Genomic DNA, 25,402 nt, shown 5'->3' with positions numbered 1-25,402 from the left:
TTTTGTGCACGGGACATGTCTATGATGTTGTTGCACCAAAGGACAATGAAGAGGGGACAAAGTATTGGTTGGCTTGATGTGTAGAGAAAAAACATAAGCTAACCACTCCTCGAGTAGATGATGATGGTTATGACTATCCAACAAGATCTGTGGTTCTTGTTGGCACTTGGCTATGCAAATATATAACAAGAAAGAATGGATTGCCCACATTTGAAGATTATGAATTAGAGAAGAAGATTATACATTACTCACATTTGGTAGTGGAAACTAATATAAAATTGGATAGATATTATGGCAGGCCTCCTAATAAAAAGTTATGGACTCTCTCTATAGAAGAGAATGAGGCAATTATAGATGCTTTGCAAAAGAGAGAGGATGCAGATGGTATAACATAATGAATATCAAGTAAGTTACAATTTGAACCCTTAATCCACCTCCCTTTTAAAAGTTGTGATGTATATTTTATATAGTATTTTAAATCATGCATCATAATTATAAAATGTAATCTAGTAATTTTGTCGCAGGTCTACCACAAGTAGAAGGCATCAATGAAAACCAAGTTATTTGTGCATACTTTATGTTTCATTTTGAATAATTAAAAGCAATTTAATGTTTTGTACCCTGAAGGCAAATCCCTTTGAAGAGTCATGATGTATGCTTTATGTTATATTTTAAATTCAATGCATCCTCATTATAAAAACTAATCATATATTATTTTTTATTCTAGGTCTCTCAGAGTAGACTTGGCCTCAATGACTACTATTGTTTGTGCATACTTTATGTTGTATTTTGAGAGATATAAATCCTTATTATTATAATTTAAATATACTATTTATTTTATTTTAGATAGGTCTTCTTGATTACACTTTGTGTAATATACATAAATGAGAGACTATTGGTAAAATTTATGAATGAGATAATTATGTTTTAATCAAGTTCTATTCAATATATTTTTTTGATACTTTTTTCTTATCATCATTATTATTGTAAGGGCAATTATATATTTGATTATATATTTTGCTTATCTATGATGATTAATACTTTTTAATTTAGAATATGTTATAATTCTAAGATATGTTTTGATACTTTGGTATTCTCATCATTGTTAGTTCATGAAGTACACCTTTTGTTTATCTAATCACAAGTTATTTAAATAAAATTTCAAAAATAAAATTTCAAGTCCACATAATCCATATAAAGATATTTAAGCACAACTTCCATAAATAAAATTTCAAGACCACATAATCTATATAATATCTAATCCATATATATATTTGGATGGTAACATTATGAACTCCACATAATATCTAATGTGCACAAAACATATAAAGTATGCACAAAATATATATGATCTAATCCTATTATGCAACTATCCATATATATAAAGTATGTGCACATCCAAGACAATATATACAATGTTAAAAAATAATTACACGTGTAAACAAATGTGTAAAGTCTATAAAAAAATACATGTCATATAAAATAATACATGTACATCATATCAAAGCCAAATAAACTATAAAATCTAAGTGCTATCATCAATAACATCTCATGGTCTCTTCTCCCCGGGATGTGGACTAAATCCACCTGTCTCATGTTGTACAAGGAAAAAATAATATCAAAATACCTGAAATTAACTATTAAAAGAATCATTTATCAAATACAGTTGGAATTCATAAATTAAGTTACAAACTTACCATATGTGTGTGCACATCAACTCTAGTAACTTGTTCTACATGTACTATATGCTCGATAGTTGTGCCATCCTGTATACAAGATAAGAGACATGATATAATGAACATGAGCACATACACATAATAAAATATAATACATAAGGTCATTTATAATATGATTTTAAAATAATCATATAATAAAATATAATACATAAGGTTGCTCATCTCCTCTAGTAGTATCTTGTGTAGTATCAATGCCAAATGTATTGCTAGCTAAGTCTTGTATAAGGTCAAATTCAATGTGTCCAATTAAATCTTAAATTAAGAGTCAAAATAAGATCAAATTAAGTATTACATATTATGACCTCAAAATATGTCGATGTGAATTCAAATTGGCTCTGATAAAAATCATGAGGATAACCTATCCTGATAGTAGTTTCTACCTGCAAACATGCATTTAATGAAATCATATTTATTGAACATATATATGTGTATTCAATAATTTCAAGTTAAGTTACAATGTTGTAAGAGTTCATATTTAATTTATGATTTCTAAGATACATACCATAGATGGTGTCACACTTGTCACACCCTCTTCTTGATGTGATGTAGAGGGTCCCTCATGACCTGAATCCTAGAAAAAGAAGCATTCAATGTATCAACATGAAAATTTATATAGTATACGATGATAACAAATTAACTTAAAAAGTTAGTACAATGTCTAGATATAAATTGATACTATACCCCATAAGGTGTGCCGAGTTGTGTTCCAGTAGATGCAATATTGACTCTAATATTAGGTGTAGTCCTTATCTACATAAACCAAATTTATTTAATGAAGTATTAGATTGTATAAAATAAAGACATGCACTTAATTTATACCTATATTTAATGAAGTATTTAAAGATTGACATGTACATGTATATATATATCTATACCTGCTCAAGATGATCATCAGAGCAAAAAAAATCCATATATGATGTCATCATACTATCACCTGCTACATCATGCTTAGCTAGAACTGAAGCAGATCTTGGATCAACAATAGGACCACACACATCTCATGAAAAACTCAAACACATATGTGGCATCCATCAAGGAGTGGATTCCATGTGAGCAGCTTGCTCACTCAAGTTACCTATGAGGGAAGTCAAAGCATCTAATGTCAAAATGAATGATGTATTATCCACATCTGTAGGAATCGATGGAGCAACAAGTGGAACTATGGGTGGATCTGGTAGGGGATTATCACTCTATGCCCCTAATCTATGTTGTGGCATTCCATGACCAACACCTTGCAATGACTTAATATCAAAATAATTTGGTTTATGGTGCATTACAAACTCATAGTATAATTTATTCAAAAAATATGAAGGGACCTCATAATTACGATGTGGTGGATAATCAAAAACCATCCACCATCTATCCCAAAAGTGTCTAGCCATTTCTAGATGTACACACCACCTAATTGAAATTCTTTTCTGGCTAGGTTGCATTGGTTCTCTTGTTTTTGGGTTAGTAAAATATGGACATAAATGAGCTTTGGTTATTTTGAGATCAGTGATTTGCCTATAAGCTAAACCATCGACATATAAATCATGCAACTCTTGTCGTCATCTATGAAATTGATCTAACTGAGAATCAATAGATCTAACTGACTCGACAACAATTTGCATTGATTTTACAAACTCTAGAAGATGGGGTGGTGTGATTGGCTCATTTTGGAAAGCAATAATATTTTGTTCAATCACTTGTAGGTTTTCATTAATTCATTCTCTTAAACGAATTTCATCCGATCTAGGGGGTGGAGGTGGAGGTGGAGGTGGTGGTGGGGGTGGGGGTGGAGGTGGAGGTGGAGGTGGAGGAGGAGGGGGTTGCAGTGGGGGATTTTCACCTAATAATTCATCTATGTCAAAGAAATCCATGATGACAAAGAGCTCCCGCATATATAAAGATATACATGAATTATATACAACTCTATGTCAAAGAAGAATCTATTTTAGTTTTTAAAAAAACATTTATAAATAGTAACATTTCTATGTTATTGAATGAGATACACATGAAATATAATATAATATTGAACTTAAAAAAATATGCATGTACATACTATTGAATCTTTAAATATAAAATTTGTGCACATAGCTTAATAAATCTTTCAATGAAACTTCATAAATCTATTATATATTCAATTTAATGCTTTCATTTCTTGTAAAATGCATCAACTATTAAAATCAATATAAAATATTCTATACATGAACTTGTAAAAAAAGATAAATAAGATCAACATATGGTCAAAATAATGGTGATGTAATACACATCATATAGGCAAAAGTGACCATGAAATTAAAACAAATGTTTCAACTTGACATCAATGAGTATGATCAAATATTGCTTGTAGGATTAGTAGGACAAGTAGGTTCATTAGCAAAAGACTCAATAATTTCAAATGAAGTGTGATAGGATCAATATGATGGATGGCATAGAAAAGTATAGTTAGGATCAAAAGTGATCAATGATTTAAAGATCAACCATGGTGCAAATATTCAAATCTACAAATTATGATAATATGATAAGTATGATATCTAATTTAAAATATTTAATATGCATGATACTGGAGTACCATGATACCTTTAATGAAGGATCAAGATATGTGATATAATAATATAATATTGATATAAGTAGGATTGCTCATAAGATATGCCAATGTAAGATCAATAAAGAAGTGGGAAATAAGATGATCCTCCTTAGTGTAAGAATATATAAGAATTGATGATAAGTGCTTAAAATAAGATATTGAAATGTAAGATCATTACGCTCCATAAACCAAGATATGATCATAAGATCATGCAAGATAATCGCAATACAATATCATCATGTGAGGCACAATCATATGCTACTAAGATGCAAAAATGCGTGATCAAATAGTGATAATCTATTATATTGTCTAAAATAATAGGCATGACAATAAAGAATTGTAAATAGCATGCTCTTGTTGAAAAAAAAAAAAATAATGATGATAAGTCATTGATGAAAAATATTAAATAGCATGTTTTTAGTAACTAGACATAAGAGTAAGAGATCATATAGACCTAATTATCAATGTACCTAGATATAACTATATATAAATGGAAGGATATAAAAAAATGATCTACATTAATAAATTGCCCAATGTATGAACATAAGATAATACTTTAAGAAGGTAGATTAACCAATATAAAAACATAGGATAATGCTTTAATAAGATTAAAAAACACACTATATGAACATATGTGAAGCAAATAGTCTTGAAGATCATAAGATAGAACAAAGATTAAAGTATAGGACATAAATCATTATGGGAAATTAGTAGTTATTAATAAAGATTAGATAATGTAAAAATATGAGATAAAACATATGAAGTAGAAATAGGAATCATGAAAGGAAATCAAGTGAGAAAATATTAAACATGCCCTACAAGTGGGGTAATAGAATATGAAGTAAACATAAAAGATTAAATTAAACATATATGTTCCCAAAGTGGGAGATAAGACATAAAGGAGATAAATAGCTGCCAAACGATAAAGTAGATTTGAAAAGAGAACAATATGAAAGATAAATAATGAATGAAGGAAAAGTAAGTGTTAAATCTAGGTGATAAACTAATATCTCATATCTAGTGGTTTCTCTTTTATGTTATGTGTCACCTCAATGTGTACATTCACTTTGTTGGTGCATAATTATTTTCTTGTATTTAGCTAACTATTGTATTGCATATTTGCACCTAGGATAGGATAAGATTACTTGGGTTGATATCTACCTAGGTAGGCATCACATGTCCAACTCACACTCCCTACTTTGGTAGAGATGTGGATATATGTTACTATACCAGCTTGAGTACATCCATAGAGTCAGAAAGTTTTATTCAGAGGAAGTGCAAATATAATGCTTTATCACAAGTTCTAGCTAGAGTCATAGTTGAAGAGGGAATTTCTGATTATATTGATTGCAAAATAGAAGACCTAGGGTCTTTAGCCATTCACACTTAGTTAGGTCTATTCCGCGGTAAGGACAAAAAGATAAAAGTGGAGTTTAGTGTCTTAGAGAAGAAGAAATTCCACAACGCAGTATATTTTCTAGAAGATTTCACAGAGGATCACATCAAAATTATTTTGAGCAGAGTCCATGGTGACAAGATGTACCTGGAGAGGATGCATGATATTACGCCTCAGGCAATTCATGCAGTCACTGGTTTTTATAACACAGGGGAAGTGCCAGCCCTAAGAAAAGTGAGCAAAACCGAAATAGCCAAGCTCACCGGTTCAACCAGTGATTCACGAGGTATGATAGTCAATCCTATCAAGGATGATCTGATGAAATATGCCTGCATGGTGATAGGCTACAGAACATTTTCAGCCAACAAGATTAATTATGTATCTACTACAGCGGTAAATGCCACTTACCAGATGATAAAAGAGGATGCATCTTTTGACTTGTGCACCGGTATGCAAAGGCAACTCCTATTGAATCTTAAGGCAATCAAATAGGATAATTCACTGAGGTTTAAGTTTGGACAACTACTGGTAGGGTTGTTCTTCTATTTCCAAGGCTACTTTCCTGGTGTAGGAGATGTCCAGTGGTCCCCTGACCAACCGGTAACCAAATAGATAAAGGAAAGCATTCAAGCCATTGGAATCGGCTACCCTGAAGTACTGAACAAATATTTTGATGATTTCAAAAGAAAGATGAGTCAGAGGGTAAGAATCTTAGGTGATATAGTGAAGAAATACGAAGATGACATCTGTTTCACTATTCAGGTGGACAAATGTTTAATGGAGGCTATTCAGCCTAGAATGGAGGAAGTGGAGCCAATGGGCTATGAGGTTATGTATGACATGCTAGAAGGGTATGCCTTAACCCTTATTTCCTTGCCTCTTGATCCAAAGGCTAAAAGGACTGGAACCTACTTGGAGAGGATTGCACCGGTTGAAGAGCCATCGGTGAAGAAAGGAAAAGAACCGGCAGCTAAGAAAGCCAAGGCAGTGCCTGCAGCATCTGCACTGACTACCACTACAACTCCAAGAGTGACCAAGCAGTCACTAGCAAAGAAGAAACTGGAGGTAACACCATCAAAAGTCTTCGAAAGAAAGAGGAAGACTAAGACAAATGAACCAGACTCCGAAGAAACTGAGTCTGATGAAAAGTCAAAGAAGGCAAGATAGACAAAGAAGGTGAAGAAGAATGAACTGACAGCATCCACACCGGTAAATATTGATATCTCCTCATACAAACCTTTGACACATTGTCAAAGAACAGTAAAAAATATTAGGAGAAAATTACTTCATGATTTAGTAGACTATTATGATGAATTTAATGGTGAGGAGAAAGATGAAGTATTACAGGAAATCATTCTTTATTTGTGTAAAAATGACCGGTCACCATCAGAGATTAAATCTTAGACACCAGATTCATGATTTAAAGCATTAGATAATAAATGGCGCATTGCCATTGAAAAAGAACAGGAGATCAGGGAGAAAGTCTTTGCATAGTACTTTCCCGAACTCTCAAATTTAGAATTATTTGATGCCCTGGATCAAAATAAAGGTCTTTTCTTCACAAGGAGAAGAAGACTTTGGTTGTTGGAGGGGAGAATTGATGATTTCTAAAAAGATACTCATTAGCATATGGCTCATGCTATCAACTCTCACAAAGAATGAATGACCAACCTCTAAGTAGAAAAAGAACTGGTTATTTCCAAACTGGATGAGGTTTTCGATGAGGAAGGAAACCTAGTGGAAGAACCAATCGACACTATTGATGTCGATGCCTTGGATGTAGAAGATGTCACTCAGTACATACCTTCTGAGGGAACTAAATAGGGGCAACAAGCCAAACAGGGTGGTGAACAGGCTGAGGACACACAGCAAGTGGCAAAGGAACAGGAAGAGAAGAAGAAGAGGGATGAAGATGAGAAAAAGAAGAAAGAGGAAGAGAAGAGAAAAGAGGAAGAGGAGAAATGAAAAGATGAAGAAAAGAAGAAGCAAGAAGATGATAGGAAAAAGAAAGAATAAGAGGATAAGGAAGAAAAGAGAAAGAAGGAAGAAGAAGAGAAGAAGAAGAAGGAAGAAGAAGAAAAGAAGAAGGAAGCGGAAGAGAAGAAGAAGAAGGAAGAGGATGAACAAAAGAAGAAGGAAGAGGAAGAACAAAAGAAGAAGGAAGAGGAAGCACAGAAGCAGAAAGAAGAGGAAGACAAGAAGAAGATAGAAGAGGAAGAGAAGAAAAAGAGAGAAAGAAGAGAAGGAGAAGAAAAAGAAGGAAGAAGCAGACAGGATAGCTGAAGCAATGAAGAGCACACAGATGGAGACTCCTAAGGCAACCGGGAGCCAAGCCAAACCGACTACTATCTTGAGTCCTATTGATCTCCAATCTGCAAGTGAGTCTAAGCTTATCTAGAGTATCAAGGTTGCCCAAGAGTGCCTTGAAGTCATTCGCAGGAAAAGGGAACATGATATTATTTAGGCGGTTGTAGACACCCTTACCAGTTTAATCCCTGGTACTAATCTTCCTGACACTGAATCATCACTAGCACAGCTCAAACTTCTATGTATTGTAGTGGATGATTAGGTGCAGAGTCTAGAAGAAGCAATAGAGGCCAATGTAAAGAAAGAGCACCAAAAGGCTCTTAATGTTGCTCTAGTGAAAAAGATGAATGAGCTTAGGACTGAACTACTGAAAGATCAAAAGGACATAAGGAATGCCTTAGATGAGGGAAAATTGCTACTCAACAAAATCTGTCAGCCTCATCTATTCTGTGATGATGTGCTAACCAAGAAGCAAAAGGTTCAAGTGGACTTATAGTCCTACTTGGGCACATTTAAGATGCCTTGTGATTCCTTTGCAGCATATGGGCAAACCGTTCATCGGTTCCAGATCCAGTCAACCAAGATGGAGCAAGAGATCAGTACACAGTCTAGGAATTTGCAGGAGCTTCAATTGGTATTACTTCCATGACTACAAATTATTCAGAAGTGTTATCTAAACCTAGATGCCCTAGCAGTCACATAGGAACTAAGCACAGTAGATGCCATGGAAGAACAAGTATCCCAGATGCAGACAGAGAAGGAAGTGGCAACCTCCCTACTTGAGTCCTGGTCTCTATCCATGAAACAATTTTTCCAGGACTATAAATTGGTTTTTGACAAGTATTATTCATTATTGACATAAACTTTTATATATATATATGGAAACAGGGTTATTCAACAGTACTTTGTCATTGTTGGCAAAGGGGGAGAAGTATATTTGGTTTTTGGTTATAAAATTTTGATCTTCTGACACAGGGGGAGAAATATCTGGTTTTGACATTTTGATATATGCTTTGATATATTCTATATGCTCTGATGTCTCAATAATTATGCTCTATATGCAAAATTGCTATACACTGTGTTAATTAAGGGATAGTGTATATGCTTAGTGGGAGCAATTTTGTTAATGGCAAGTTTTTGTTGTAAAACACTTAGATGTCAAAATTTTTATTTTCCGAAGTGTTGCCATCAATGCCAAAGGGGGAGATTGTTGGCATTTTTGTTGTTTATGTTGTGATTGTCATTGATGGACACACACTTGTATTGAGATCTCCTTTATGTGTATGAGCTTGTGCTCAACCGGTATTTGTTCCAACCGGTATGTTGTATACTAGTATTTAGACTAGTGGTGATTTTGCAAAATGTGTTTCCCGGTCTGAAGCGGCATGTCGACCCCAAGTGGTTCGTAGATCCCAAGCGGTCTGAGGGAGCAAAGTGGCACAACACATTCTTACTAGTCTTCATTTTTCTCAAACTGGCAACCAGTATTTTGTATGAACCGGTAATACTCTATGATGAGTTACCAACCGACATTTTGTGACGAGTTACCAATCCACTGATTGTTTGACGGTGCTTTTTGTGTCTTGTTACTAAGTACGTCTAGATGCATTGAACCTAGGAAATTGTAATATAATCCTATTGGACCAACATGAAATCAGATTCCTTTAAAAGCACATCATGTCTAGGGTTTTAAGTTGTTGCTGAAGGGTTAATGTCATGCTAGGGTTTAAGGTGGAAGTTGAGAATGATCTTATTTGAGATCAAGCTGTAACTATGAGAGAGAGAGAGAAGATTGAATTAATGCTAGAATGCATTATCTGTGAGCAATACTGGATCTAACCAAGCAGTTTGTGCTATTAGATAGATCAAACACTTATTGATTACTCACATCTTTGACAAGTATGTAACCCTTAACTGGGTAGGCCTCAAATCCTTTGTAAAATCCTCTAACAAGGTGGTTCACATATGTCAATCTAAAATCCTCTAACAAGGTAGTCTTTAATCAGACTTATCTCCTAACAGAAATTGAGATTCCTAACATGATCTATTCTGGTGAAGAACATTGTAAGACCTTAACCGATCTGACCTTAACCAGTCTGGTTTCTATTCTACAGATAGTGACTTGTGAGTTCCATCTCACCGTGGTTTTTCCCAGTTGGGTTTCCACGTCAAATATCTTGTGTTATGGTAGTATGCTTTTGTGGGTGAATGCTTTATTCGCATTTTGGTTTGCATGTGTGGTAACCGGTTTGACTGTTAGACTGCTTTGCTGGTTTATCTTTAGACTGTGTAAGTATTTTAGTGCATTGAATTTAGGCATACTAATTCACCCCCCCCCTCTTAGTATTCATCATTTTCACATTATAAGTATGATTAATTACTCTTACTAATGCTAGAAGACAAGTAATTACAAAATTTCAAAAGCTATAGTGGGCATGAATTGTTGGCTCCAACATGTCCGATTAGAATTTTTTACCCTAGGCATGCTCCTGTTTTGTCTCCCAACTTGGTCAAACACTTAGAGCCATACCATAGCGACATGTCCCTTGAGCGTCCTAAGTGTGAAAAATTATTAAAATTTGACAAGTTGTTACTCAAAATTTATGGCACTTACCAATGATATGTCTGAACCCATAGGGTTAGGTGAGAGTTCTCTACAATAGCCTGTTTTGGATTTTCAAGATTCAGAGTGGTTTTCCTAAGGTGATGATTTTTTCAGTTGACACAAAAATTGTTAGTTGCATTAATGAAAAGTTGCAATGAAGCCAAAGTCTCATTCTATTTTTCATGGGCACAAACCATTGTCTCCAAAATATTTAGTTAGACATTTTTACCCTAGGCATGCTCCTTTTTTCTTCCCAACTCATTCAAACACTCAAGGCCATACCATAGCAACGTCATCCCATGAGCACCCTAAGTTGAAAAAATAATCAAAATTTGACAGGTTGTTACTAAAAATTTGTAGCACTTGTAAATGATCCATTTGAACTGATAGGGTGATGTAAGGGTTGTATACAATATCCTATCTCATATTTTTAATATTCAAAGCAATTTTCCTAGGGAACGATTTTTTAGTTGATGCTAAAATCATTAGATGCATTCAATAAAAAAGTTGCAACTAAGCCAAATTATCATTTCGTTCATCGTGGGCGTGAATCATAGATTCCAACATGTCTAGATAGGAAATTGTACCTTAGGAAATATCTTTTTTCTACTCCCTACTCGGTCAAACACTCGGGACCATACCCTAGCAGCATCATCCCTAGAGTGCCCTAAGTTCAAAAAATTATCAAACTTTGAGAGTTTGTTACTCTAAATTTGTGGCACTTGTGAATGACCTGTCTGAACCTACAAGGTCATATGAGGGCCATCTATAATATCTTGTCTCTAATTTTCAATATTCATAGTGGTTTTCCTAGGACAACAATTTTTTAGTTGATGCCAAAACCATCAGTTGCATTTAATGAAAAGTTACAATGAAGCCAAATTCTCATTCTATTCACCGTGGGTGCAAACCATTAGTTCCAACACATCTAGTTAGGCTTTTGTACCCTAGGTATGCTCCTATTTTTCCTCCCTACTCAATGGTATTGGATATTGTTGGTCATTGTTGCTGCTAGGATATGTTGTTGTCACTGATGTCAACATATTCCTATGATTTGCTTTGGTGTGTTTGGGAAGATCTTATGATCTGGTTTTGCAATGTTGTTTTGTTGATCACTATTTTGCAGAGTTTAGTATTTCCTCTGGTATATTCCGGTGTGATCAGATCTTATACCGGGATTTTGGGATATTTCTTACGATTATGTTGTGTATATTCATTTTAGATGGATTGTGATTTTTTCCTCTGCAAGTTATCTTTCTTCGTGATAGTTGTCGATTGGTTGTGTTCTTAAGCTTTCAGATGTTGACCGATGAAGATTTGAAAAGTGACGTTGGCACAACTATTCCTCATGATTCTAATGTGCTTGCTAGTGTTTTCTAGTTATTTCCTATTTGTGTTGGTGATCCGTATTGAACATTGTGTGATTTTGTGGTGATTTGCATGAACCATTGATTATTTGCATGCTATGTGGTATTTTTGGTGGTGTAGCATGTTGCAGTTGATCTTGGCACAATTTTTCGATGGAGTTGATCATTTGGGAATTTGATTTAGGTCGATTTTAAGCTATGTAAATAAATATATCGGTCCAGTGATCAATATTTATATCGTGTGTTGTAATTTAGAGTTGAGGGTTTAGACAACCTTGTTGTCAAGGTTGATGAATTTTATGTATAGGTAATATATTCATGTAACTTAGGCATCGATGTTGTGTCTGCATTATTAGAAAGAGGTGTATGTGAAAACAAGTGGTTGATCCTTCAATGTTGTGTTGAGGTGAGATTGGTGTTGCAGAGAAGACAATTGTGCTTACCGAGAACTGCAATCAAGCTTTTGGAGATGTTATTCTTTCAGTTCATTTCTTTTGGATTGTAGTCTAAATCTTATTGTAAGTAAATGAGACTTCCCTTAGGGTTGTAGCCTTCTGGGCCATTATATTTGAGCAATGAGCTCTAGGTAGTGTGCTTGGATGCATGTGCATTCCCCATTGTAATATTTTCACATATTACTACAGAGTATCGTCTTACTATGGGTAGGTTCCCACCGTGGTTTTTTCCTTAACCGGGTTTTCCAAGTCAAAATCTTGGTGTTGTGTGTTGTTATTTCAATTTGCTTATCTGTCTCATTGCCATAGTTTGTCAGATCATTTTTTGGTAATTAAATTTTCTTATCCGGTGAAGAGTGATTCGGCCCCCCTCTTTGTCTTCCTTCTTGATTGTTGCTAGCAAGTGGAATGTTGAGGGCCATACCCTAGCGGTGTTGGACTCCCTTGAGAACCCTAAGTGCAAAAAGTTGTCAAACTTTGACAGGAAATTACTCAAAATCCATGGTGGTTAAAAAAGATCTATCTAGACCTATAGGGTCATGTGAGGGCCATGTACAATAGCTTGTCTCAAGTTTTCAAGATTCAAAGCAATTATCCTAGGGCAGTGATTTTTTAGTTGACACAAAAATCAATTGATGCATTTAATGAAAAGTTGCAATGGAGCCAAATTATGATTTTGTTCATCGTGGGCATGAATCGCCTGTTCCAACCCATCTGGTTAGGAATTTTTACCCTAGGCATGTTTTTTTTATTTTTCTTCCTTACTCGATCGAATGCTCAGGACCATACCCTAGCAACATGGTCCCTTGAGCACTCGACATGTAAAAAATTTCAAACATTAATAGGTTTCTACATGAAATCCATGACACTTGTGAATGATTCATTTGAACCTATAGGGTGACATGAGAGCTTCTTATAATAGATTGTGATAGATTTTTAAGATTTAGATCGATTTTCCTAGGGTAGTGATTTTTATGTTGACGTAAAAATTGTTAGATGCATTCAATCAAAAGTTGAAATATAGCCAAATTCCTTTTTTCATCATGGGCATGAACTATCAATTGTAGCATGTTCAGTTAGGTATTTTGACCCTAGGCATGCTCTTGTTTTGCCTCCCTACTCGGTCAAATGCTTAGGTTCATACCCTAGTGGTGCACTAGTGAACCTTGGACAACCCTAATTAATATAGGGCAGCTAGGTAACAAAATGATAATGAGGAAGAAAAGGATAAATATAGACTAACAAGCCCATATTAAGTCATAATGAACCTAAGAGAACCCTAATGAATTTATGGAAGCACTAGTGATCATGATCATCATAATTTGCATATATTCTAGACACATAGATACCATTACACTTACATGTGACATCCATGAGCATACATAAGTGGGTCATACACATAATATTTGTTTTCTAGTTTGTTTTACTAGCACCAATTCTCTTTCCCTATTTACCAGTGAGTTATCGGTTGGTTAGAGTAAACAAGTTTTCTTGCACGAGTCACCTTTTGTGACTTCACCATCATGAAAGTGACCGATCTTCCTGAATAATTGATCGGTTGACTTACTTTATCTTTCCTTGAGCTGAAGTACTCTTTGATCATTCAATATCAATGGTGTTTCCATTCATTATTGCTTACTAAAAAAGTAACACCACTTTACCTATACAACTTCACCGATAAGTGTTGGACATCAATGACAAACATTACCACATATGCTAGTTTTGTGGATTGACCAATTTTCTCAATGCCAACAATCCAATAGTTTCACGTGGCCATTTTGCTTTCAGACCAATGGGTAGCTGACTGAGATAGAAATGGAGTATTCAACAGAGCAGAGACAATCAGAGATTCAACACTTAACCAGAACACATTTTGCATAGTCAGATGCTAATTATGAGTTCATTTCATTGTATATACTCATTGTAATCAAATTATGTCAGTGAGACTTCCCTGAGGGTTGTATCCCTTCGGGAAACATTATTTGAGCAGGGAGCCTGAATGCAAGTGCATTCCCCATCTATGTAATATTTATGTACTCTTGGCCATAGTATATGAATATTGTGGGTTTTGGCCCCACCGTGGTTTTTCCCTTTCTGGGTTTCCACGTAAAAAAATTAGTGTTGTGGATTTGTATATTCTTTGTTTCATGTTTATGTTCTTTTTTGTCATGTGTTGCTAACTAGTGGACAAATAATAAGTTTATGGTTTTAACTTCTAGTAGATCATTGATTTAGCCTCCCCTCTCAGTGATCTTTGATTCTAACACCAAAGTGTGTCACTATAAGAACTAAGGAAACAACATATTTATAGAGATCACAGACTTGAAATTTGCACACTCATGGTTTCCAAAATAATCTCCCATACCTAGGAAGATATGTAGTGTCAAAAGTAGCAATTTTCCATGTGTTTGACATTTTGCAAATAGAACTTTCCAAGCCACTAACACTCATCCTTTCATAATGGTAACTTTCCATATGAAACTATGCTCGCAACTTAAAAACTTGCCAAATCCATAATTATGTGTTCACCATGCATATATTAAGATTTTAAAAATAAATTAATAATATAAATAAGATACCAAATATTTACTCTCATTGACTCTCAAGACTTGACAAAGAAACTTTCCAATCCTACAAAGAGTTGACTCAACAATCACATGACACATATCACTAAAGCACATATCCTAGGAATTTTACAAATTATTCCTTCCAATATGATCACCCAAGTGACATGCTACATAATATCACTCCTCACTTTGCATGTAGGAAGCCTACTGACAATTAGGTCCTACAAAGTGATATAACAACATAGAAACTTAACTCTTAGATAATTAAAAAAAATGTAGCAATTAACAAATCAATTAAATAATGTAATTACTCTAAAATGTTGAGACACCTTAATCCCAACACTATTCAACTTGTCAAAGACCGATGAGAGTCAATCCCCATCCTCTACTAAGGATCCAATGCCTATTGAACTGACACACCATCTAAACTTATATATTCTCACTAGGTTTTAAGTGCATCTAAAACATTTACCAAAGTATAAAACTTTTCAAACTTTAACTTTCTTCTTCAAACATATCATGAATAAAATATAATTCCACATTATTCTTTTTTTTCTAGCATGAAAAGTTGGATGCTTTGCTAAGAAAATGATGCTCTAGCTATCCAATAGATAGTAATTTTTCCTATATCAAAACTAGTATCCAAACATAATATCTCAAGATAAATGGATTCCTTAAAATAATTATTAATTTTACTCTACTTTTGTAGAGTATTCCTTAAATCAATGACTAGTTGTACTCATCCAAATGATAGCACCACATATGTATGAATGGCAACTAAATGTTCAATGTTGAGTTGGATAACAATGAAAACATGAGGAATAACTAGAAGCACTCTTCAAATACCTAAACACTCTTTTAACTACATCTCAATGCACCCATTTAGGATTAGATATAAATGGACTAAGGACTCCCACTATTTAGGAAATATATGGTCTAGTATAGTCCATAACATACATCAAGCTACCCGTGTTTCCACACTTACATATGATAAATTGGTGATGTCCTCCATCTCAGTAGCATATTTTGGACAATTGTCCACATACAATTTATTCCCTATACCACTAAAAAACTAATTTTTTTTTTGCGATCAATTGTTGGTGTAATGGTGAAATGGTTGCATTGTTTGTGGTGCAACCAAGGTTCAAATCCCTGCCTGGACCAAAGTGATATGTGAATATACCGGTTTGATCCCACATTGGTACAAGGACTCTATGGCAGCTAATATTGGAGGACATACATGTGATCTTGGTAGACATGTGGTTTGATTGACTCTGCTTGACCCCTGCTTGGGTGGTGTATTTTGCATTAATGAATATTTAGCTCAGGGGGAGCGGGCAGGATGAAACCGATAGATGAAACCTTGACCATTTTTCACATGAGTGTTTCCATGAATGCTAAAGGGGGATATTGTTGGCTATTGACACTCAATTTGTTGGTTTCACTATGTTGTCATTGATGGAAACATGGTATTTTGTTTTGGCTTCATGTTTTGGTTCAGTTGTGGACAAACAATCACCTCACAAACACTACATTGGTAGGATAGAAGGATTTCTTTGGTTACCAGCAATGCAAGTCGACATGGTTAAGAATATGGTTATTAGTTTTGGAGACTGACATCTCTTGGATCCAGCATCGACAATTGTTTTCTATATTCATGCATTTATGTTATCTAGCTGACATGTAATTTGATATTGTAATTTTATTTGTAAGCCGACATAAGGCATGATAAGTAGTATAGGATTTATAGGTCAGTTGGATTAGATCATTTTGATAAAGAAATAGTGATGGATATGTGAATGTGATATAATGCGAAATATATCAGAGAGATTATGTATGTGAGGATATTTATGTAAGGGTTATTCCGATAAAAGGTTTATTTTTTCACATTGGAACAAATAGAGCTTAACCGGAATTGTATTCTGGCATAGAAGATGCTATCTTAACAGTTCAACACTTCTTTGGATTGTACTCCAGATTTATATCTAGTCAGTGAGGCTCCATTTGTGATTGAGCAGTGTGCTCTAGGCTGTAAGCCTTCATGCAAGTGCATGCCCCTTATATGTTATAATATCTCTTCATATGGCTAGTGGATTGATATTGTGGGTCACAAATCTCACCATAGTTTTTCCTCTTTGAGGTTTTCCATGTATAATTTTTTGTGTTATGATTATAATTTATGTGATTGGCTTATTGGTTTCTTTACTTAATTCAATTCTATATTTACCAGTATATCGATTGGTGTATTCATGTTTTAATAATGCTAAAATTAATTCATCTGGTATAACACTGATTCACCCCCCCTCTCAGTGTTATTGGATTCCAATAATTGGTATAAGAGCCTTGTTCCTCGGAGGAAGTTTAAGAGCTTGAGGAAGATCTTGAATCCAGAATCCATGGACATGGGTTTGGAGAAACAACTTGAGATGCAATTTGAAGATTACGATACTAAAAGGTTGAAGAACTTAAAGATACAAGACGAATTGAATTTTTCTAAGGAATTCATTCTTGTCCTATAAGAGAGGCTTTCATCTATTCAGGATAGGAGGAAGGAACTTTTGCAAAGTCAAGATGATGAAGAGAAAGATGCACTTAAGGAACAATGTCAAAAATTGAGTCAAGAGAACATGGTTATGAGAAATGAAATGTAAGCTATAACTATGAGAATGTCTAAGGAGATTGAGGACTGAAAGAGAAAGGAAGAAAATCTTGTTGTATCACTAAAGAAGAAATTTGAAGAATATGGTAGGTTGGTTCATGAGAATGATATGTTGAGAATTGATTTAGTACAATCCTAGAGTAATAAACAAGCGTTTGAGAGACAAATAATAATTTTGAGAGAAGATCTAACTACTACAAGTGAGTACAAATAAATATTCAAGATTAGCTCAGCACAGCAAGATGAGTTGTTGAAGACACAAAGGCAGATTGGAGATTCCCATGGACTTGGATTTGAGCAAGGACAAAGTTCAAGTACTGCTAATGAAGATAAAAACCATAAGGTACCATTAACGGAATTTAATGCTTATAAATTTAATAGTGGATGTTTTGTTTGCAATAGATTTGGTCACATGGATAGACAGTGTAGAAACAGAGCAAATTAGAACCCTGATTCTGCTCCCGGTAAATGTTCTAAATGTAATAATTATGGTCATAAGACAAAAGGTTACAAAATGAATGTTAAATGCTATGTATGTGGAAATTTTGGACATATGGCTTATCAGTGCAGGTTAAGCAATTTCATCAGTCTTAGCAAAGTAATTCAAAGGAACAATGTTACATGCTATGCATGTAATGAGGTTGGACATATTGCTAAATTCTATAGAAAGCAGAGATCCATCGGTTAGTAATGGAGGATCAAATGAGAAAGGGAAATATAAGGTTAGTGAAATCCGGCAAGATCATACTCAGAGATGGGTTAGGAAGACTGAAGAACAATCATCGGATGGATATGCACTAGTTACTTATCCAACATAGGAGGATGCTCCTGCACTAACAGGTAGCTCATCTGGTAACTGAAGATGATCCCTTAGAGGCAGGTAAAACTCATGAAGATGTTGTTTATGCCATGGGAAGATGTTCTAGAAGATGTTCCAGACATTGGAGATGCTTATCCGGCATGGATATGTTTTGTTCAAGATTTGGTATCCTTCATCGGTAGTCATTTATGTCAATGAAGATTAGGGTTTTTCTTGGAGGATAAAAGGTCGAATTCACTTCATTACTAATCACCTTGCATTTAGGATGATTTCAGAGTGATTAAGAGTGACTAAGAGTGATCAAAGGCATTTAAGAGAAATCAGTTTTCTTCTTGAGAGATTTAATCGATGACTGGAAGAATTTGTGAAGGGTTTTCATCGCAAGCTATCAATAGGTATTTATATTTAAACATGGAAGCAAGATCATCATATATTCCTATCTTTCTTGCAAATCTAACTATAGTAGAGGTCAAGGACCACCCCAGTCCAATTTTCAATCAGTATCTGCATGTGGTGCCCTAGAAGATTTAGTTGGAGCATTTTCCTATGTTCCGAAGGGAGTTGTCTATGTTCAAGATGTTAGGGCATACATACATTTTCACATTGAGCACTTGGGAACATCTGAAATAAAGGGCATGCACCTAAGTGAGCTAATGGGAGAATCTAGAAAGATCAAACCAACATACAAGCACATTGAAGAGTTAGGGTTTACCGATATTCAAAACATCCAAAAATTTGAAGATGACATAATTAGGTATGTTTTGAGCAGAGTACATGGGGAGTTTATCTGGTTAGATAGACCTTACAAGATCACCATGGAATTCATTAGGGCAGTCACTGGTTTACCATTGATTGGGAAACATCACAATAAAAAGGTTTTGAATGATTATGTCAACAAAATCACCAGTGTGACATCTAACAGGAGATCTATGAGAATCAACACTATTATCGAAACTGACATCAGATTTAGGGTATGTGTAGGATCATGGCGTGCCAAAACAGGCCCTTAAGTGGCAATGAAATTTTCGAAAATCAGAGTTATGTAACTTGACATGAAAATTTGAATAAGTTGTGAACATTATTTTTAAAATATGTAAGAAGAGAATATATATAAAATTGAATGTATTTTTTAAGCTACTAGTTGTTTTTTGGAAAAAAATATCCTATTTGATCAAAATTTTAAATTTCAATGTAGTTGTACTAAAATTTCAGGAAAAAGATAAGAAGTAGATGTATGTCAGACCACCCTAATCACAATCAAATCATAATATTTTTTTATAATATTTATAATATAAGTATTAGACTCATGTCTGGATGTGACACATATTTGTTTTTAATTTTTTATAAAGTAAATAATTATTTATGAATTTTTTACTACAACTTTTCAGAAATTCAAAAACTCTTATGTCTAACCACCTTAACTTGGTCAAAACCTTATGAAATTTAATTTTTTTAAATTTTTCCCTATAGTATACAAAGCTTAGGATGTGATGCATGTTTCGGATTCAAAAAATGTTATACCGTTTGAAAGTTATGAGTGTTTTTCAATCTATATATCAATTAGGACTATTGTCAGAATTCAATTAGAAAATAAATAATATTTATTTATTAAAGTCTAAAGAAGACAAGTCTTATATTGTTGGAAAGATGGGAACATCCTTAAAAAACCCTTTTCGTTTTATCAATTTTGGCTACAAAAAAAGTCATTAGCCACCAATGTAAAGTCTAAAAAACCGAGGAATTCTGGAAAACACATTTTTCAAGTTGACTTTCTAGGCTTGTCACTTCCAAGCCAAATACCAAAGCATTCCTGAGCCAAAATTTGAAATTTGAAAATTTGACTACAAAAATCGGATATCCGATTTTAATGAGTAAATTCTCTAACTAGATTTGCCCATAATTAATCTAATTTTTATTAATATATTAATATATTAATTTATAAATAAATTAGTATATGATATTACAGGGAGAGGGAGAGAGAGAGAGAGAGAGAGAGAGAGAGAGAGAGAGGAGAGAGAGAGAGAGAGAGAGAGAGAGAGAGAGAGAGAGAGAGAGAGAGAGAGAGAGATTGGGGGGAGAGAGAGAGACAGAGAGACAGAGAGAGATAGACAGAGAGAGAGATGGGAAGGGGAAAGGGAGAGAGAGAGATTAGGGGAGAGAGAGATAGATGGAGAGATTAGGGGGAGAGGGATAGAAAGTGATTAGGGGACAAAGAGAGAGAAGGAGAGGGAGAGAGAGATTATGGGATTAGGGGAGAGGGGGAGAGAGAGAGAGATTAAGAGACCATAGGACCCAAAGAGACCCAATATGGTATCATAATGGGTTGCATGGTATCTTAAGGGGTCATAAGGGTTCATGGGATACCATGTGATGCCTAAGGAAAACATACAACCCCTTATGACACCATATGGTGTCCATAGGCATCATATGGTGTCCATAGGCATCATATGGTGTCCTAGGACACCATATGACCCCTTAAGATACAAAATTATGTCGTTATTGGTCATATGTTGTCCTAAGGGGTCGTAAGAAACAATATGACCCAAAGCAACCCAATATGGTGTCATTAGGGGTCATATGGTATCATTAGGGGTCATATGGTGTCCCAAGACACCATATGACCCCTATGGACACCAGATGGCCCCTAACGACACCATAGGACCCCTTAAGACACCAAATCATGTCGTTAGGGGTCATACGGTGTCCAATGGGGTCGTAGGACATAGTATGACCCCTTAGGACACAATATGACCCAAAGAGACCCAATATGGTGTTGTTAGGGGTCATAGAGTGTCCTAAGAGGTCATAAGGGTTCATGGGACACCATATGACCCCTTAAGACACCAAATTGTGTCCTTATGGGTCATATGTTGTCCTAAGGGGTCGTAAGACACAATATGACCCAAAGCAACCCAATATGGCATCATTAGGGGTGATATGGTGTCCTAAGGGGTCAAATGATGTCTTAAAGGGGTCATATGATAGAATATGACCCATAAAGACCAAATATGGTGCCTTAAGGGTTCATATGGTGTCCTAAGAGGTTGTAGGGCACCATATGACCCCTATGGACACCATAAGACCCCTTATGACACCATATGGTGTCCTAAGGGGTTGTAGGACACAATATGACCCCTTAGGACACAATATGACCCCTTACGACATAATATGACCCAAAGAGACCCAATATGTTGTCATAACAGGTCATATGGTGTCCCAAGACACCATATGACCCCTATGGACACCATAGGACCCCTTAAGACACCAAATTGTGTCGTTAGGAGTCATATGGTGTCCTAAGCGGTCATATGGTGTCCCATGAACCCTTATGACCTCTTAGGACACCATATGACCCCTACTGACACCATATTGGGTCGCTTTGTGTCATATTGTCTCCTAAGCGGTCATATTGTGTTTTACAACCCCTTAGAACAACATATCACCCATAAAGACACAATTTGGTGTCTTAAGGGGTCATATGGTGTCCTAAGGGGTCGCAGGACACCATATGACCCCTGTGGACACCATAGGACCCCTTAAGATACCAAATTGTGTCATTAGGGGTCATATGGTGTCCCATGAACCCTTATGACCTCTTAGGATACCACATGACCCCTAATGACACAATATTGGGTCGCTTTGGGTCATATTATATCCTAAGGGTTCATATTGTTTCCTACAACCTCTTAGGACACCATATGACACCTAACAACATGATTTGTTGTCTTAAGGGATCCTATGGTGTCGTTAGGGGTCACATGCTATCCATAGGGGTCATATGGTGTCTTGGGACACCATATGACCCCTATGGACACAAATATGGTGTATTAAGGGGTCATATGGTGTCCTAAGGGGTCGTAGGACACCATATGACTGCTAATCTCTCTCTCTCTCTCTCTCTCTCTCTCTCTCTCTCTCTCTCCTTTTCTCTCTCTCTCTAAAATATGACTAATAAAATCTAATATCAAATTTATGCCATCGCCATTAATGTGGCAGTTTAGTAAATAAAAGGTGGCAACGGGAAAAATTTTGGGGACCACAAATTTATACATTAAAATTGGATATCCGATTTTTGTACAAAAAAAATGAAAAAAAATCCTTGTGGGCCATTTTGTGGATTCCAACGGCCCACAGTTTGCATATTATGGTTTCTGTCAAGGATCACGGGTTTTTAGATAGGTTGAGACAAATTTGTGCTTTTGGGAGATTCTTAAAGTGAAAACTTACTTTCTCAATCATTTAGGAGCATATGTGTGGAGGGAAATAGGGAGTAGTAGTCGTCGGAAGTCTAAATGCAAAAGAAAACATTCAAATGACCATATTAAAGTGTATAGAGAAAGAGATAGAGAATGTCATAGTAGGAGAAGACAAGGTATGTTAAAAATTGCTAATGTTACTTCAAGTGAAGAGGAAATTGAATTTGAAAATGTGCCACAAGTTATTGAAAATGAAAATGTAGATTTTGAAAGTGAAAATATTGAAAATTTTGAAAATGTTGAAAGTCATAATGAAAATGCTCAACATGTGGAAAATTTTGACATAGGAGGTGAAAATGTGGAAAAATTTAACATTGAAGGTGGAATTGGTCAACCAAGTGAACCATATGTAACACCTAATTACTTTAGAAATGAAGACCCTCTCATGGATGAAAGACAAATTCCAATTCCAAGACCTTCAAGAACCCCAAAATGGTTATTTGAAATCGATGAGAACATTATTGTGAATCTTGAAGGCAAGAAGTCAACAAGAACCATTCAGTTGTGGGCTACACAACTTTTCAACTAAAATATTAGCAATAAGACATTGACTGAGAAATGCCAACTCTTTGTTCAATTGTTAAAGATGATAAAGATTTGATGATTGCTAAACAAATTGAAGATTTGTATGAACAAGAAGATGGAGAGAAATTCTATTATTGCAAAAAAATTATTTGACGCTCTCAATTCTATTGGAAAGAATACCAAAGAAAGAGATAAGAGAGACACTCTAAGAGTGATTACAACCTCCTTAGTAAGCCACCAATTTAGGAAGGCTCATAAAATGAGATAAGCTTGTGTTCATTTTAACATAAACCATAAAAAATTGGATAGAGCACTTGCATGAAGACAAAGAGTTGATGATCCACTTCAACAAGATACATTGGAAATTTGGTGGGAGGCTTCCATGTGTTGATAGAAAGTTGATTGACAATGTGAAGGAGGAGATTCAACAATTTTGGTACTCTAATTATAGATTGTCACCCAATGTAAATGACATTTTAAAATTAAGAATTGGCAACCGAGACCACACACCACATCCCAAACATTTCTTGGAATCAAGCCAAACAATGTTGTACAATTTTTTTTGTGAATTACATCCAACCTTCCAAATATCACAAAGGGCCTTTGAATCTTTGAAACCATTTTATTGGGTTCCTCTTAACATTCACAATAGTTGTTGTTGCAAGTACCATGTGGAGTTTTCAATGTACCATGAACTTTTATGTCATATTCGTTCTACGATACATACTAATGAGATGTTACAGGAGTGTGGTGCAATGTTATTTTTGAGATCATCAAGAGACTTGCAAGATCTATTTTTATGCCCTAGAGATGATGATTTATATTTGTATAGAAATGATTGTTTGAATTAGAAGTGCTTAGAATGTGGTGGGTTGTCAAAGTTTGTTTCATGTTTTCATGAGGGTAGCAAACACGAGTTTGGAAATAATTATGTTGAGAAAAAAAAGATACAAGACATTGAAATATACTTTGAAGAGTGGAGGTGAAGGTTCTGGATGTGAATTAGTCTCAAGAGAAGTGAGTATTGCTGATTTTATTTTTGATTTTAAGGAAAATATTTTTTTACCAGTATGCAAGGCACACCCATAGGTCTCAATGGTTGGATCAACAGTTCAGGATGTGTAAGAACTCTTTCCCAATTAGCACTATTGTATCGATGGTTGATTTTGAAGAGAACTATACATTGCAACCACAGAATGAGGTACAGTCTCAGTACTACAATTTAGTCCAGATTTCTATTTTTGTTCACATTACATATAGACATGCTCCTGATAGTACAGAAGAGGACAGGAAGATAATCAGGGAGTATCATTTTTATATGAGTGATGATAGATCACACTCCTTCGAGTATGTGCAACATTCTTTTGAGAATTTTTTTGAGTTCTTGCATGAGAAAGATATTGCAATTGACAGACATATAATATGGTTAGATAACTGTACGGGTCAATTCAAGAATGCCCGTATGTTTTATTGGTTGAGTAGAATGCATCTAGAGAGGCATATACCTCATATTTTGTGTTTTTTTGAGGCAGAGCATGGGAAGGGAGAGCATGATGGAGTAGGTGCATGGTTGAAGAGAGCTCTAGTTAAGGACCAATTGACGATTTCAAGTGCTAATTTCTCTGATGCATGTTCTATTGTTGATTGGTGTAGTTCAGCATTGTCACATGGAGGTACTCTTGATTCAGCAGTGAGCAGATTCTTTTGGTTGGTTGAGGAGGGAACAGTGGGAGATAGATTGGATTGTCAAACAATTAGAGATTTTTCAAAGATGCATTCATTTCTCATCTCAGATGCAAGTACATGGGCCATTTGGGCATGAGTGTTGGCTTGTTTTTGTTAGAGCTGTGTTTGGTGTAATTGGGATTAGTGCAAGTCAAGTGAGTGGGTTGATACGTGGGTTCTCCACTATCTAACTCCTTTATCTTAAACAATATCCTTGTCAAACGATGACATGGAAAGTTCACTTGAGTATAATCGTCTATTAGATCTTGTACAACTAGGACATGATTTTGCAGTTGTCGCACCGCAAGGGAATGAAGAGAGATCAGAATATTAGTTGGCATGATGTGTATAGGGAAAAAAAAGCTAACACAACCAGTGATAGATGATGATGGGTTCACATATCCTACAGGTT

Source organism: Cryptomeria japonica, chromosome 7, assembly GCF_030272615.1.
Source record: "Cryptomeria japonica chromosome 7, Sugi_1.0, whole genome shotgun sequence".
Taxonomy (NCBI): Eukaryota; Viridiplantae; Streptophyta; class Pinopsida; order Cupressales; family Cupressaceae; genus Cryptomeria; species Cryptomeria japonica.
Note: the sequence above shows the minus strand (reverse complement) of the source record.